Source organism: Schistocerca americana, chromosome 2 (genome assembly GCF_021461395.2).
Source record: "Schistocerca americana isolate TAMUIC-IGC-003095 chromosome 2, iqSchAmer2.1, whole genome shotgun sequence".
NCBI classification, from domain to species: Eukaryota; Metazoa; Arthropoda; class Insecta; order Orthoptera; family Acrididae; genus Schistocerca; species Schistocerca americana.
Window position 1 is genome coordinate 1,031,703,176 of NC_060120.1, and position 18,553 is coordinate 1,031,721,728.

An 18,553-nucleotide genomic window follows, 5' to 3' on the forward strand; every position below is an offset into this window, starting at 1 on the left:
TTTTTTGGATATATAACGAGCAGATAACGGTTTTTATATATCGATATACCGGATTTACGATATTCTTAAAAATATCAATCATCCTAATGTTGACTATTCTGTTAGTCTGACGCACGTAAGGTGTGCCACATTCGCGTCGAATTCGATACACAGCCTGCTTTCGAAGACTTCTTTATTGGTAGACCCCCACGAACACATGTTATTCAGTGTACCTCGTTTCCTTAAGATGAAAAGTAGTCTTTGTAGTGTTAAATGCGACCTAGGAATTAGAAAATTGGGTGTGTGTCCTGTCTATTTCATGCGATTGTGGTATTTGTTACGTGGGGCAGACTGTCAGAACGAATATAATCATGTAATGGAATATGCTGGGACCACTATCGTGGAGCAAACGCCAAGTTTCTGTGACAGAATAATTAAGGAGACTATCGAATCACAGGCGTCAAACAACGTAATGAACACAGACGGCGGTTTCAGTTTAAATGATGCTAGGCGTCCAGGACTCAACTCATTGGCCATCACGTTCACGAGCGCAGGAGGACGCTGAAAGAATCTGTGTTCCACCGGTATGTCAGGACGAGCTCTGAAACACAAAAGAGCACCGAAGCGCGCAGTGGACGTCGGGAATCGAACCGGGCTACAAATAGAGGCATGAGACCAGCAGTACAGATACCCAGGCCATAACATTCACATACAAAACTATCCCTAATGCTGCTTCACTATCCCTCAACGGGTCACCAATACCCCGGAGAACCAATGTCAAATGCTAAGGAATTGTTTTAGACTCAAGACTGACATTTCAAAAGCGTGTCGGGCACATTTGCAACCGGGGCCAGGGTCTCCTTTACCAGCTCTGCCCAGTCATCAAGGGGGCTGGACTTCAGATACATCTGTTTAATGCCTTGCTTCAACCTGTAATCCCGTACATATCAGAAATATGGGCCACCACCGCTGATACGCGCATGAAAATAGTGCAAACCATACAGAACTGATTCCTCAGAATAGCTGTCAACGCGCCCCGCCTCCTAACACAGACATCTACACAGCACACAATGTCACGAAGATCACACATATCATCCAGCAACAAGCACAACCCTTTTATACAAGAACGCAAACCTCCCCCCATCCTCTCATTGAATCCCTGGGAAATATACCCCCCGGCCCTCGAACCAAATTCCCATGAATGATCGTCGATGGCCATTTCAACATCTGACACTAAATCTCACCTGTAAGCCACCTCCTTCCAACGAGCTCGTATCCCACCACCCATAAAAGGAAATATCACACCCAAGGAAAGACACTTCGAGTCCCGGGCCTTGAAAGGGGACCAGTACCCATCAGAAACCCCCCCAGCAATACAGCTCACAGTCTGACTGGAGGCCACATAGCGAGTACACGCGATAGCAAGACTAGCAGCTATTGGCAAAGACGGCTGGGTCGGTCGTCTAAATACTGTGCATAAAATGAAAGAAACAACTTGGCAGGGCAACTGTAAGTACACTATTAATTAATTAATTATGAGAATTAAAGGACTTTGTACAGGGTTATTACAAATGATTGAAGCGATTTCACAGCTCTACAATAACTTTATTATTTGAGATATTTTCACAATGCTTTGCACACACATACAAAAACTCAAAAAGTTTTTTTAGGCATTCATAAATGTTCGATATGTGCCCCTTTAGTGATTCGGCAGACATCAAGCCGATAATCAAGTTCCTCCCACACTCGGCGCAGCATGTCCCCATCAATGAGTTCGAAAGCATCGTTGATGCGAGCTCGCAGTTCTGGCACATTTCTTGGTAGAGGAGGTTTAAACACTGAATCTTTCACATAACCCCACAGAAAGACATCGCATGGGGTTAAGTCGGGAGAGCGTGGAGTCCATGACATGAATTGCTGATCATGATCTCCACCACGACCGATCCATCGGTTTTCCAATCTACTGTTTAAGAAATGCCGAACATCATGATGGAAGTGCGGTGGAGCACCATCCTGTTGAAAGATGAAGTCGGCGCTGTCGGTCTCCAGTTGTGGCATGAGCCAATTTTCCAGTATGTCCAGATACACGTGTCCTGTAACGATTTTTTTTTTTTTTGCGGAAGAAAAAGGGGCCGTAAACTTTAAACCGCGAGATTGCACAAAACACGTTAACTTTTGGTGAATTGCGAATTTGCTGCACGAATGCGTGAGGATTTTCTACCGCCCAGATTCGCACATTGTGTCTGTTCACTTCACCATTAAGAAAAAATGTTGCTTCATCACTGAAAACAACTTTCGCACTGAACGCATCCTCTTCCATGAGCTGTTGCAACCCCACCGAAAATTCAAAGTGTTTGATTTTGTCATCGGGTGTCAGGGCTTGTAGCAATTGTAATCGGTAAGGCTTCTGCTTTAGCCTTTTCCGTAAGATTTTCCAAACCATCGGCTGTGGTACGTTTAGCTCCATGCTTGCTTTATTCGTCGACTTCCGCGGGCTACGCGTGAAACTTGGCCGCACGCGTTCAACCGTTTCTTCGCTCACTGCAGGCCGACCCGTTGATTTCCCCTTACAGAGGCATCCAGAAGCTTTAAACTGCGCATACCATCGCCGAATGGAGTTAGCAGTTGGAGGATCTTTGTTGAACTTCGTCCTGAAGTGTCGTTGCACTGTTATATTGACTGATGCGAGTGCGTTTCAAGCACGACATATGCTTTCTCGGCTCCTCTCGCCATTTTGTCTCACTGCGCCCTCGAGCGCTCTGGCGGCAGAAACCTGAAGTGCGACTTCAGCCGAACAAAACTTTATGAGTTTTTCTACGTATCTGTAGTGTGTCGTGACCAATGTCAATGAATGGAGCTACAGTGTATTTATGAAACCGCTTCAATCATTTGTAATAGCCCTGTACATTTAGAAGGTGTTTTTTTGCCACACTGCTATTCGGGCATGTAGACCATCACTGGAGGCGTATATTTGCACGTCTATGTCTGTCAAGTTTACGGTCTCTGCGCTGGTTAAAAATGGTGTGGATCTCTGCGGTACACTGATAGTCGTCTGTGCGCCCTATAACTGTGAAACAGTATATAGTCACACTTCCTGGTCTGTCGCAGACTACTGTCCCTCAAAAAGAATATGAAACTAGTAGTCAGGATACTCTTGGTTCTGGTCTCCTACTGCCTCAGAGACCAGACCTAGATTTAGGTGTGCCAGTACAAGAAAACATGGAACAGGTGGTCAGGGCAAACGTGTCATGCTACTGGTCTCTTGTTACCTCTGGGACAATATCTTCATTCAGGCATTTCATATGTCTAAAGGACAATAAATCACCTATGATTCAAAATCCTAGAAGAGCTGTAACATGTGGATCAAAATGCCTAACGATGCCTTGTGATTGTAGCAGAAAATGTGACAGTATCATCACATACATCGCTTTGCCGTACTTGCTTTTCAGGGCTTTTTCACTCTTCAGATGTTTGCCTGTATTGTCATTCGGCAGTTTTTACCATGATGACAGTCTTCACCCAGACCTCACTTCCACGTCGTTGAATTTACTCCTGCTCCCAACGTTAATTTCGTCCTTCCACGCTTCCTACTTCCTGGCGGCGACCATTCCAGGACTGCTTTTGAGCACCGTTCTTGGCACCTTACAATGTAAAAACCCGAGCTAGTCGAAGGGTCCTGCAGATAATGCTTCTAAGTATCTCAACTGGGGAACGATTCAGCGACCTTGCTGCCCAACGGAGGGTTTGGCAAGCACGAAAACGAGCAGAAGAAACTGTCGCCGTGTTCGACGGGCATCATCTTGCTGAAATGTACGTCCGGGATGACTTTCCATGAAAGGCAACAAAACAGGGCATCTGATATCGAGGACATACTGATGATAATAATTGGCAACCAATGCTGTACAATCGCAATAAAGACATGAGATGTTCAATTGACTCTTTTATTAGAACATGTTAACGCGTTTCGGGATTACACCCATCTTTGGACATCTGTTACAAAAAAGTACAAAACATAAGTGAACAGCACACTCAACATGTCTCAATGTTACAGAAAATGAGAGCAGGTCATATGAGTTACATACCACAAACTTCGACTCCTTCCTAACCAACCAGGCGTACTGCCTTGATAACTCAAAGAAAGTGTCCAATAACATATAACTGCGATACAAGCAGTGCTGAAGCAGAGCGTATACTGACGCTAAACAAGTCAACTGGCAGCGAAGCGCCCTCGTAAAGGGGGCGCTGCATGGTCATGTGCTTCGTGCGTTCACATGTAATTTAATAATGATATTTTCAGCATATAACATCTAACAGGGTGTAATTACGTCTAGCAACCGGGAATGGTACTTCCATACACGTTAACACTAAAGGATTTAATTTATTTTAAACTTCAAAATTTTCAGATTGCCATACTATACCTATAGCCAGTAATGGTACCAAGCACAACTCTAACCATGTGTCAATATAAAATAAATAATAAGGGGGGGGGGGAGTTCCTTTATGAATAAACCTTTCAACCTCCCAAATCTCTAAAAGAATACCACCAAATTAAGTATAACCGAATTTATCCATCATAAACTAAAACCCTGTGATCAGCTCGCGTACGCAAACGTCTTAGGCGCCATCTGTTAAGGCCGCGCGGGATTAGCCGAGCGGTCTCAGGCGCTGCAGTCATGGACTGTGTGGCTGGTCCCGGCGGAGGTTCGAGTCCTCCCTCGCGCATGGGTGTGTGTGTTTGTCCTTAAGCATAATTTAGTTTAAGTAGTGTGCAAGCTTAGGGACTGATGACCTTAGTAGTTAAGTCCCGTAAGATTTCACACACATTTGAACATTTTGAACATCTGTTAAAGTCAACGGCAACCACGTCGACGGCAGCCATCCGCCAAGTGATATTCATGGGCCCTGATTGCCCAAGTACAAGCCTTCAAACAACAACATTACATCCATCTACCACAAGGAGAAAAGTTTAATGGTGAAGGGAAGAACATTTTCATACAATCCTAAAACACACACGTGGGTTATACCTCATACATTCCCTATATAAACTAGCGGCACGACGAGTCCTACCTATGCTATCCGGATACTGGAGAGCTCTAGGTTTTTTTTTTAAAAAAAATCAATCAAATAAACCATTGTGTCACCAAGGACCACCCAAAGGGCACGGTGGTGAACAAATCCGTACACGCAAACCTATCTACCCATCTAACTTTCCCCATATGACGTTAAACTAGCCAACCACTTAGCAAGAAACCTAGCCTACCATAACGGTACGTGCACAGAACATCGCCAGCTCCTATAAAATAGACTACCATAACTTCTTATGACGGATTGACAGACACTAAACACAAAATAGTATCCGTTCAATCAAGCCAAAAAGCAAGTTGTTCCCACCGGAGGCCTGTTCATTAAAGACGTGCTGTATAAGCTCATAGATCACCAGATCTTCAAGTTTGTAATCCCGAAACGCGCAACATGTTCTACGAGTAATAAATGAGTCAATTGAACATCTCATGACTTTATTGCGATTTTACCGCATTGGTTGCCACTTATTAACATGAAAATGATCGCAGGCCTCAGACGAGATTTTTTGCCCTATATATCTCACAAACTGATGTACTGTAAGAGTGCCGTGGATGACAAGCAAAGAGGTCCTCTTATGAAAGAAAATGGCACCCTTTGATCGTAACTCCTTGTTGTCGCGCCGTATAGCGAGCGGCAGTCAGATTGGTAATCCACCGCTGTCCAGGGAGCATCCGGACTCGTCTTAGGCCTGGAACGTCGTTGAATGGGGTAGAATTGTCTTCATTGGTGATTCTCGCTTCGAAATGAGCTCCGGACAATGGTGGTATAGAAGCCTGGCTGTCGCCCACCATACAGCCTGACAGGACGCCAACTGAACAGAATTTGGCACGACATCCCTCAGGAGGACACCAAACAACTCTGTCCATCAATGGCAAGCTGAATAACTGCTTGCATAAGGGGCAGAGGTGGGCCAATGCGTTATTGACTTGCTAAAAAAGAAATTATTCAGGTAGTGAAGGGAGACGAAAATTTAATAGTTATGGGTGACTGGGATTCGTCAGTAGGGAAAGGGAGAGAAGGAAACATAGTAGGTGAATATGGATTGGGGGGAAGAAATGAAAGAGGAAGCCGCCTTTTAGAATTTTGCACAGAGCATAACTTAATCATAGCTAACACTTGGTTCAAGAATCATGAAAGAAGGTTGTATACCTGGAAGAATCCTGGAGATACTAAAAGGTATCAGATAGATTATATAATGGTAAGACAGAGATTTAGGAACCAGGTTTTAAATTGTAAGACATTTCCAGGGGCAGATGTGGATTCTGACCACAATCTATTGGTTATGAACTGCAGATTGAAACTGAAGAAACTGGAAAAAGGTGGGAATTTAAGGAGATGGGACCTGGATAAACTGAAAGAACCAGAGGTTGTAGAGAGTTTCAGGGAGAGCATAAGGGAACAATTGACAGGAATGGGGGAAAGAAATACAGTAGAAGAAGAATGGGTAGCTCTGAGGGATGAAGTAGTGAAGGCGGCAGAGGATCAAGTAGGTAAAAAGACGAGGGCTAATAGAAATCCTTGGGTAACAGAAGAAATATTGAATTTCATTGATGAAAGGAGAAAATATAAAAATTCAGTAAATGAAGCAGGCAAAAAGGAATACAAACGTCTCAAAAATGAGATCGACAGGAAGTGCAAAATGGCTAAGCAGGGATGGCTAGAGGACAAATGTAAGGATGTAGAGGCTTGTCTCACTAAGGGTAAGATAGATACTGCCTACGGGAAAATTAAAGAGACCTTTGGAGAAAAGAGAACCACTTGTATGAATATCAATAGCTCAGATGGCAACCCAGTTATAAGCAAAGAAGGGAAGGCAGAAAGGTGGAAGGAGGATATAGAGGGTTTATACAAGGGCGATGTACTTGAGGACAATATTATGGAAAAGGAAGAGGATGTAGATGAAGATGAAATGGGAGATAAGATACTGGGTGAAGAGTTTGACAGAGCACTGAAAGACCTGAGTCGAAACAAGGCCCCGGGGGTAGACAACATTCCATTAGAACTACTGATGGCCTTGGGAGAGCCAGTCATGACAAAACTCTACCATCTGGTGAGCAAGATGTATGAGACAGGCGAAATACCCACAGACTTCAAGAAGAATATAATAATTCCAATCGCAAAGAAAGCAGGTGTTGACAGATGTGAAAATTACCGAACTATCAGTTTAATAAGTCACAGCTGCAAAATACTAACGCGAATTCTTTACAGACTAATGGAAAAGCTGGTAGAAGCGGTCCTCGGGGAAGATCAGTTTGGATTCCGTAGAAATGTTGGAACACGTGAGGCAATACTAACCTTACGACTTATCTTAGAAGAAAGATTAAGAAAAGGCAAACCTACGTTTCTAGCATTTGTAGACTTAGAGAAAGCGTTTGACAACGTTAACTGGAATACTCTCTTTCGAATTCTGAAAGTGGCAGGGGTAAAATACAGGGAGCGAAAGGCTATTTACAATTTGTACAGAAACCAGATGGCAGTTATAGGAGTCGAGGGGCATGAAAGGGAAGCAGTGGTTGGGAAAGGAGTGAGACAGGGATGTAGCCTCTCCCCGATGTTATTCAATCTGTATATTGAGCAAACAGTAAAGGAAACAAAAGAAAAATTCGGAGTAGGCATTAAAATTCATGGAGAAGAAGTAAAAACTTTGAGGTTCGCCGATGACATTGTAATTCTGTCAGAGACAGCAAAGGACTTGGAAGAGCAGTTGAACGGAATGGACAGAGTCTTGAAAGGAGGATATAAGATGAATATCAACAAAAGCAAAACGAGGATAATGGAATGTAGTCAAATTAAATCGGGTGATGCTGAGGGTATTAGATTAGGAAATGAGACACTTAAAGTAGTAAAGGATTTTTGCTATTTAGGGAGTAAAATAACTGATGATGGTCGAAGTAGAGAGGATATAAAATGTAGACTGGCAATGGCAAGGAAATCGTTTCTGAAGAAGAGAAATTTGTTAACATCGAGTATATATTTAAGTGTCAGGAAGTCGTTTCTGAAAGTATTTGTATGGAATGTAGCCATGTATGGAAGTGAAACATGGACGATAACCAGTTTGGACAAGAAGAGAATAGAAGCTTTCGAAATGTGGTGCTACAGAAGAATGCTGAAGATAAGGTGGGTAGATCACGTAACTAATGAGGAGGTATTGAATAGGATTGGGGAGAAGAGAAGTTTGTGACACAACTTGACTAGAAGAAGGGATCGGTTGGTAGGACATGTTTTGAGGCATCAAGGGATCACAAATTTAGCATTGGAGGGCAGCGTGGAGGGTAAAAATCGTAGAGGGAGACGAAGAGATCAATACACCAAGCAGATTCAGAAGGATGTAGGTTGCAGTAGGTACTGGGAGATGAAGAAGCTTGCACAGGATAGAGTAGCATGGAGAGCTGCATCAAACCAGTCTCAGGACTGAAGACCACAACAACAACAAACAACAAATTTGTGAAGTTTTTTCTCTTGAGTAAATCAAGCAACTTTTCTGAAATTGTAATCGTTTCTTTGTCTGTGCATGTACATCACACCCATGCAACGGATAATTCCTGCACAGTGCGCCGTTTCTTTTTGTTTTATTTCCCACTATGTAGTCTGCAGTAGCATGAAAATTATCGGCGTGATATCGTGCACTGCAGTGCTTTGTGCTGGAGTGCAAATGGCGCTGGAGATGAGGGGCGGTTACGTAACGCGCAGCACGTCCAGTGGCCCCCTGGGCCGCCGCCCACGCCCGCTCTCAGGATATGAGCGCCGCCCACGCTGACGTCACGTGCGCCAAGCCACCCGCCGAGCAGACCAGACCAGCTGCAGCCGCAACGCACACAACGGCTCACGTGTTTAGAGGTCAGTATCAGGCAGTGCGTCACGAGCAGCACAGAAAGGTTTTAGTTACCAACTGACGTATTAAAAAGAAAGAACAATTTATTCTCCAGTATGCGTCTATATATTTGTACTACACAAATCTCCGTGTACGAGGTCCGTTCAGAAAATAACGGAACTTTTTTTTTGATAGAATTTTATTTATCCGTCCACATCAGTCTCGTCTAAATGCACATCTACGTCTAAATACTCTGCAACCCACCACACGGTACATAGCAGAAGATACCTTATACACTATCGTGCTAAACATAAGGACGAAAGTATTTTGCGCGTGACTTGTCACTGCAAGTACCGTAGCTCCATGAAACTTGGACCATACGTAGAAAGAGTGAAGAAAGTAACTCGACAAAGAAAAAACGAAAACAGACGAGGAGACGAGAAAGTAAAACACTTTCATTCAATGACAATAATTACTACTATATGTATGGTGATACCTTACATACACTGAAGAGCGGAAGTAATTGGTACACCTGCCTGATATCGTGTAGGTCTCCTGCGTGCATGCAGAAGTGCCGCAAAACGACTTGGAATGGATTCGACTAAAGTCTGAAGTAGTACTGGAGGGAATTGACACCATGAACCCTGCAGGGCTGTCCATAAATCCGTAGAGTACGAGGGGGTGGAGATCTCTTCTGAACACCACGTTGCAAGGCATCCAAGATATGCTCGATAATGTTCATGTCTGGGGAGTTTGGTGGCCAGCGGAAGTGTTTAAAATCAGAAAAGTGTTTCTGGAGCCACTCTGTAGCAATTCTGGACGTGTGGGGTGTCGCATTATCCTGCTGGAACTGTCCAAGTTCGTGGGAATGCACAATGGACATGAGTGGATGCAGGTGATCAGACAGGATGCTTACGTATGTTACCTGCCAGAGTCGTATCTAGATTTATCACCGGTCCCATATCACTCCAACTTCACACTCCCAACGCCATAACGGAGCCTCCACCAGTTTCAACAGTCCCCTGCTGACATGCAGGGCTCATGGATTGATGTGATTGTCTCCATACCTGTACACGTCCATCCGCTCGATACAATTTGAAAAGGGGCTCGCCCGACCAGGCAACAACAGTCCAATGTCGGTGTTGACGGGCCAAGACTAGGCGTAAAGCATCCAGCAGTCATCAACGGTACACGAGATGGCGTTCGACTGCGAAATCCCATATCGATGATGTTTCATTGAATGGCATGCACGCCGACACTTGTTGATGGCCCAGCATTGAAATCTGCAGTAATTTGCGGAAGGTTGCATTTGTGTCGCGTTGAACGATTCTCTTCAGTCGTCGTTGGTCCAGTTCTTGAGGGATCTTTTTCCGGCCGCAGCGTGTAAGTAGACTGTTTAGGTTTTTTTTATTGGTAATGCCACGTAGCGCTCCGTACGAAAATCACTGGCTGTGCTGTGTGCAGTCTGTGGCTGGTTTGCATTGTTGTTTGCTATTGTAGTGTTGGGCAGCTCGATGTTAACAGCGCATAGCGTTGCGCAGTTGGAGGTGAGCCGCCAGCAGTGGTGGATGTGGGGAGTGAGATGGCGGAGTTTTGAGAGCGGATGATCTGTACAGAGACAGTAAATTTGTAAGACTGGATGTCATGAACTGATATATATACAGGGTGAGTCACCTAACATTACCGCTGGATATATTTCGTAAACCACATCAAATACTGACGAATCGATTCCACAGACCGAACGTGAGGATGGGGGCTAGTGTAATTGGTTAATACAAACCATAAAAAAATGCACGGAAGTATGTTTTTTAACACAAACCTACGTTTCTTTAAATGGAACCCCATTAGTTTTGATAGCACATCTGAAGATATAAACAAATACGTAATCCGTGCCGTTTGTTGCATTGTTAAATGTTAATTACATCCGGAGATATTGTAACCTAAAGTTGACGCTTGAGTACCACTCCTCCGCTGTTCGATCGTGTGTATCGGAGAGCACCGAATTACGTAGCGATCCAAAGGGAACGGTGATGGACCTTAGGTACAGAAGAGACTGGAACAGCACATTACGTCCACATGCTAACACCTTTTCATTGGTCTTTTTCACTGACGCACATGTACGTTACCATGAGGGGTGAGGTACACGTACACACGTGGTTTCCGTTTTCAATTACGGAGTGGAGTAGAGTGTGTCCCGACATGTCAGGCCAATATATGTTCAATGTGGTGGCCATCATTTGCTGCACACAATTGCTATCTCTGGCGTAATGAATGTCGTACACGCCGCAGTACATCTGGTAGGCACATCTTGGTACACATTCTCCTTTAACGTACCCCACAGAAAGAAGTCCAAAGGTGTAAGATCAGGAGAACGGGCTGGCCAATTTATGCGTCCTCCACGTCCTATGAAACGCCCGTCGAACATCCTGCCAAGCGTCAACCTAGTGTTAATTGCGGAATGTGCAGGTGCACCATCATGCTGATACCACATACGTCGACGCGTTTCTAGTGGGACATTTTCGAGCAACGTTGGCAGATCATTCAGTAGAAACGCGATGTATGTGGCAGCTGCTTGGGCCCCTGCAATGAAGTGAGGACCAATGAGGTGGTCGCCAATGATTCCGCACCATACATTAACAGTCCACGGTCACTGTCGCTCTACCTGTCTGAGCCAGGGAGGATTGTCCACGGACCAGTAATGCATGTTCCGTAGATTCACTTCCGCGTGGTTTGTGAAACTAGCTTCATCGGTAAACAGGTAGAACTGCAACGCATTCTCTGTTAATGCCCATTGACAGATTTGCACTCGATGATTAAAGTCATCACCATGTAATTGCTGATGTAGCGACACATGAAACGGGTGAAAGCGGTGACGATGCAGTATGCGCATGACACTACTTTGACTCAGTCCACCGGCTCTCGCAATGTCCCGTGTACTCATGTGTGGGTTCATTGCAACAGCAGCTAACACACCAACTGCACCCGCTTCTCCTGTGACGGGCCTGTTACGGACCCGTTTGCGTGCTACGACCATACTTGTTGCATACAGTTGGCGGTAGATGTTTTGCAATGTGCGGCACGTAGGATGCTCTGTCCGGGTACCGTTCTGCATACACCCTGCAGGCTTCAGCTGCATTTCGTCGACACTCGCCATAGATGAGTATCATCTCCGCCTTTTCAGAGATCGACTACACCATGGTCACAGTTCCTACAACACTACACTATCACAGACGTCTGGTAACACGGTGTACTACAGTTGGTCTGCGTGCGGAGACGAATGCAGAATAACAATAGCAGCAAGCGCTACCTGCGGACACTGCGACAGCTAGACCAAACCACAACAGTGCACTACAGCCACACTCGTAAACACGGTCGTCATCGTAAACATGTCCCTGCAGATGCTGCTCGCAGACCGTGGCCCGTGTTTGATACAACACGCAACTGAACGTCGGAGGTTTCAAGCGTCAACTTTAGGTTACAATATCTCTGGATGTAATTAACAGCCGGCCGGAGTGGCCGTGCGGTTCTAGGCGCTATAGTCTGGAGCCGAGCGACCGCTACGGTCGCAGGTTCGAATCCTGCCTCGGGCATGGATGTGTGTGATGTCCTTAGGTCAGTTAGGTTTAATTAGTTCTAGGTGACTGATGCCCTCAGAAGTTAAGTCGCATAGTGCTCAGAGCCATTTGAACCATTTGTAATTAACATTTTACAATGCAACAAATGGCACTGATTACGTATTTGTTTATATGTTCAGATGTGCTAACAAAACTAACGTGGTTCAATTTAAAAAAACGTAGGTTTGTGTTAAAAAAAATTTCCGTGCATTTTTATATGGTTCGTATAAACAATTACACTAGCCCCTCTCCTCACGTTCGGTCTGTGGAATCGGTTCGTCAGTATTTGATGTGGTTTGCGGAATATATCAAGCAGTAACGTTAGGTGACTCACCCTGAATATTATGAATTTTGAACACTATTAAGGTAAATACATTGTTTGTTCTCTATCAAAATCTTTCATTTGCTAACTATGCCTATCAGTAGTTAGTGCCTTCAGTAGTTAGAATCTTTTATTTAGCTGGTAGTATTGGCGCTCGCTATATTGCAGTAGTTCGAGTAACGAAGATTTTTGTGAGGTAAGAATTCATGAAAGGTATAGGTTATTGTTAGTCAGGGTCATTCTTTTGTAGGGATTACTTAAAGTCTGATTGCGTTTCGCAAAAAATAGTGTGTGTCACTTTAGTGAAATGTCCAAGTACGTTCAGTTTTGCTCAGCTGTTTGAAAATCAAATAACGTAGGGGTTTATCAGCACAGTAATTCATTAATTTTTCTAAGGGGACGTTACATATGTCGACCCTTAGCCGTGGATACCTCACTGGAATCTTCTGATTTTTTCTTGTAGTTTGTGTAATTAGTGTAGCTATTGTTTAATCCTAGCGCGTAATTATAGAGAGAATGTCCTTTGTAATTGTAGTTTTTTATTGTTGTACAGCAAAACAGTTGTGGCATGCATGTAGATTTGCACCAAGTATTTCCCAGCTGCGCTTGCAATTAACGAGATATTATTTTCAATATTATGTTAATGTGTTTTCTTATTTTGCTCTTCAAATTGTGCTTTTCTGTGTTGTACTGTGAAATATTGTGACAATAATGGCGTGTGAAAAACGTAATACTAGGGTCCAAAGTAAACTGAGAAATGACAGTGAAGACGAAAGCAGTGTGTTAGCGCCACCGTGTAATGAATTAACTAATGTTCAAACTAGTAATTTGGTCTGTGGAACAATCGGGTCTACTGCCGGATGTTTGTGTCGCTCTGGCAAATTTTTCGGCCACGTAACTCGTTGCCTTCTTCAGGTGCTACCTGAGACTGCCGTGTTGGAGGATCTGGTTCAGTATTTATGCCCAGAGGAGGCTGGGTGCTCTCTTGCCGTCCGCGCCCGCCTGGCGCTGCTTGTGATGTGTTGTCTCTTCCCCGGTGTTCCCTCGGACGTCCGCGCCCGACTTTGGCGTCTCTGTGGCAGCTCTCTAAGGCCTATCCTGTGTCGGGCGTTCCGTTCGCGGTCCTCGCCCGCCAGGTGCTGCTCCTGAGGTTTTGGCCCCTCCCTGGTGCTCCCACAGGCGTCCGCGCCCGCCTAGTCCACCATCTGCAGTTGTGGCAGCTGTCTGAAGCCCGTCTCGTGTCGGGGACTACGTTCGCGGTCCGCACCCGCCTGGCGCTACTTGTAAGGTGTTGTCTCTTCCCCGGTGCTCCCTCGGACGTCCGCGCCCGACTTGGTCTCCATCTGTGGCAGCTCTCTGAGGCCTGTCCTTTGTTGGGCGCTCCATTCGCGGTCCGCGCCCGCCTGGCGCTGATCCTGCGGTGTTGGCACTTCCCTGGTGCTCGACGGTCGTCCGTGCTCGGCTCGTCCATCATCTGCGGTCGTGGCGGCTGTCAGAGGCCCGTCCTGCGTCGGGAGTTGCGTTCGCGGTCCGCACCCGCGTGGCGCTACTCCTGCGGTGTTACTACTTCTTGAGGAGTTTGTTGCTTCATTTCGTTGAGCCCTGATAAGCTCCATAGCCGGACTCCACGCCGAGCTGAGCTGGTAACCGCTGTCTCGGTTTATTAGGTTGTCTGTGACCTTGATCTCGATGGCCTCCTTTATGACACTGTCCAAAAATCTTGGCCTCTGTGTCACAATTTTGGTGTTGTTATAGTCCATTGAGTGGCCGAGCTCCAGACAGCGCTCCGCTATGGCAGATTTTGTTGCCTGTCCGAGTCTGGTGTGCCTCTGGTGTTCTTTGCACCTGACGTCCACCGTCCTGGTAGTCTGGCCAACGTATGACTTTCCACACTGGCACGGGATGTTGTAGATGCCTGGTTTACGTAGCCCCAGATCGTCCTTCACACTCCCTAGCATGGTCCCAATTTTGGAGGGTGGACAGAAGATACTCTTTATATCATATTTTGAAAGAATTCTGCTGATCTTTGCAGAAATAGGTCCAGCATATGGCAGGTATGCCACCTTCTTCGCCTCGTTTGGCTCCTCTTGTGTACCCTGTGGTTGACTGGTAGTACGAAGTGCCCTTTGGATGTCTGTGGAGGAGTATCCATTTCTGCTGAACACCAGCTGTAGATGTTCTATCTCTGTGGCCAGACTTTCCGTATCTGACAGAGCTCGAGCCCTGTGAACTAATGTCTCCAAAACTCCATTCTTCTTTGCTGGCTGGTGGCAGCTACTGGCTTGAAGGTATAAGTCAGTGTGAGTGGGCTTACGATACACACTGTGCCCCAAAGTGCCATCTGCCTTCCTCTTGACCAGGACATCCAGGAATGACAGTTGTCCATCCTTCCCTAGCTCCATAGTAAATTTTATACTTGGGTAGCTTGAATTTAGATGTTCCAAAAAGTCATCTAGCTTCTCCCTAGCATGGGGCCAAATGACAAAAGTGTCATCAACATACCTAAGAAAGCACTTGGGTTGGTAAGTGGCTGATGCAAGTGCCTCCTCTTCGTACCTTTCCATCAAAAGGTTGGCTACCACAGGTGATAAAGGGCTGCCCATTGCACACTCCTTCCGTTTGCTCATAAAATTGACCCCCGTAAAGAAAATATGTTGAGGTCAGTACATGCTTGAACAGGTCGAGCAGGGCACCATCGCACTTCTCTCCATTGATATTGAGTGAATCGGTGAGTGGCACTCGTGTGAAGAGCGACACCACATCGAAACTGACCATGATATCAGAGTCCACGATGTGTAGCTGCCTTAGCCGTTGTAGGAAGTCCTCCGAGCTCCGAATGTGGTGTGCACATTTGCCCACACATGGTGCCAATATCTTCTTCAGGTATTGTGCAGTGAGGTATGTCGCTGCGCCGATGTTACTGACAATAGGTCGAAGAGGGACCCCCTCCTTATGGACCTTGGGGAGTCCATAGAGTCTGGGTGGTACAGGTGCTTTGGGATAAAGCTTCTTGGTGACCTGTTCAGGTAGACCTGTCTCCTTCAGCAACTTCCGGGTCTTCTTGTCCACCATGTCAGTGGGGTCACCATCTAGTCGTTTGTAAGCGGGCGCGGACCACGAACGGAGTGCCACATGCGGGTCCAGCCCCAGACAACTGCCACGACCACAGATGGCGGACGAGCCGGGCGCGGACGTCAGTGGGATCACCAGGGAGGGGTAAAAACCTCAGGAGCAGCACCTGGCGGGCGCGGACCGCGAACGGCACGCCCGACACAGGACAGGCCTCAGAGAGCTGCCACAGACGGCGCCCAAGTCGGGCGCGGACGTCCGAGGGAACACCAGGGAAGAGACAACACATTACAAGCACCGCCAGGCGGGCGCGGACGGCAAAAAGAGCACCCAGCGCCCTCTGGGGATAAATACTGGACAAGATCCTCCAACACAGCAGTCTCAGGTAGCACCCGAAGAAGGCAACGAGTTACATGGCCGAAATATTGTGCCAGAGCGACACAAGCATCCGGCAGTAGACCCGATTGTTCCACATGTCAAGATCTCGCCGGGAAAGCCTGAAGAGTTACGTAGTAATTTGGTAATTGTAGATAGGGAAATGGAGCAGGCTGCAAATAATGGTGTAGACAGTGAAACAATTAGTGAACAGGAAAGCATTATCGATCGATCGGTTGGCAACAGTTTGCCTCAGGAATCTGAAATGACAGGACACAATATTGCAAATACTGGAGATTCAGGTTTTGTGTCCTCACCGTTTTCTGAAATAAGTCAAGACACATTTTCTGCTTTTCAAAATGTGAATGTTGTCGGTACAAATGCACTGCCGAAAAGCATAGAGGGACAGATCCCATGCACTAATACATTATTATTGCAATTAATGCAACAAATGAAACAAAATCAGAGACAAACACAGCAACAAATACACACAGTGGAACAAAATCTTCAAAAGTTAGACACAATGGAACAAAATCTTCGAAAGTTAGACACAGTGGAACAACACCAGAGACAAACACAGCAACAATTAGACGCAATGGAACAAAATCAAAAACAGTCGCAACAACAGCTTCAAAAGATATACACCACGCTTGAACAAACACGTGAAGGTTTAACTGCTGCGTTACTTAAAATCGAATCGAAATGTCAAAAAGTTTGTAATGACGTAAAAACACAAATTTGTGAGCATTTCCAACCTATTTTTTCGCGTCATGAAAATGCATTACAGAATCACGAAGCAGCCATAAATGAACTGCAAACTATGGTTCATGAAAATCACGACACCTTGCAAGCTAAAATTGACTCAGTTGCATCTACCGATTCGGTTACGCAACTTGTAAAAACTCAGGAAAATTTAAAGGACACAGTAGATAAGATTTCAACACAAATGGACACTCTGAAACTTGGTTCAGAAAAACACACTGAGGAAATCAGTTCACTATCGGAGAAAGTAGCCGAACTTTCGGATCAGTTCACTAACTTATCTACAAAGGTGGATGATGATATGAATGACGCAAGACCCGTAGCCTTCACTGACACAGAACAGTATGAACAAATTAGAAAATTCAAACAAAATAAAAATCAAATCAATACACAGTACAAAAGAGAAATCCGGGAAGTACAAGATCAGTTGACACAGGAAATACAAGAATTACATATTTCAGTGGAGACTCGCGCTCCAACACGGGAAGAGGGATTTAGAAATACGGAAAAGCCACAAAATAGTAACACAGGGTACTTCGGAAATTATGAAAGAAATTGGCAAGATGCACCGAATTTTGAGATGGAACCGCCGAAACGACGTAACAATGACCGACACGCCACTCGCCGACATGATGATTTTGAGTGTAAGCTGTTTATTACTACACGTAAATTCAAAACATTTAAGAATTCTAGCACCGACATTCATCCACAAGCATGGCTTCATCAATTCTCTCATTGTTTTCCTCCCAACTGGTCATTGGAGCACAGGTTAGAATTTATGTGTGGCTACTTAGAGAATGAACCAGCTGTAAGAATGCGATCGGTCATTCACGATTGTCACAGTGAAGGAGAATTTTATCATGCCTTCGTCTCAGCATATTGGTCTCAAGCTACACAAGACCGAGTAAAACATAGCATCATAATGATGAAACATTTCGAACAATCGGAATTTTCAACTCTTGTCAAATATTTTGAAGATATGTTACGTAAGAATCAGCATCTTTACAACCCATACAGCCCCTCAGAACTCATCCGCATTTGGTTAATCAAATTGCCTTAACATTTACGACATATTATTTTGGAAGGACGTTGCAAAGACGACATTGAAGCTTTTCAGGGACTCTTACAAGAATTGGAAATTGACACTGACAATCGCAGAACGCGAAAACAGGAGCACAACAATTACAGGTCACATCCGTCACAATTCCGCAATGAAGAAAATAATAACTGGACACGACAAGGCTATTCTTACAACGCAAATCGTGAACAAAACAGACACCACCCGTATGACGACTGTTGGCAGAATAATAGTTACAGAGAAAGATCGCATTTCCGTACTAATGAGTATCACAGAGACAATGAGAGAAACAGACAATATGGGAACCAATATAATTATTATCAAGGGAGACAGAATAACTTCAAACGCAATGATCCACCACGCAGTTACGATTCTGGGAGAAATTGTCCACCACATGACCGACAAACAAGAAACTATGTAAACGACAGACCTGAATTCCATCAGAACTGGCGGGATTCAAA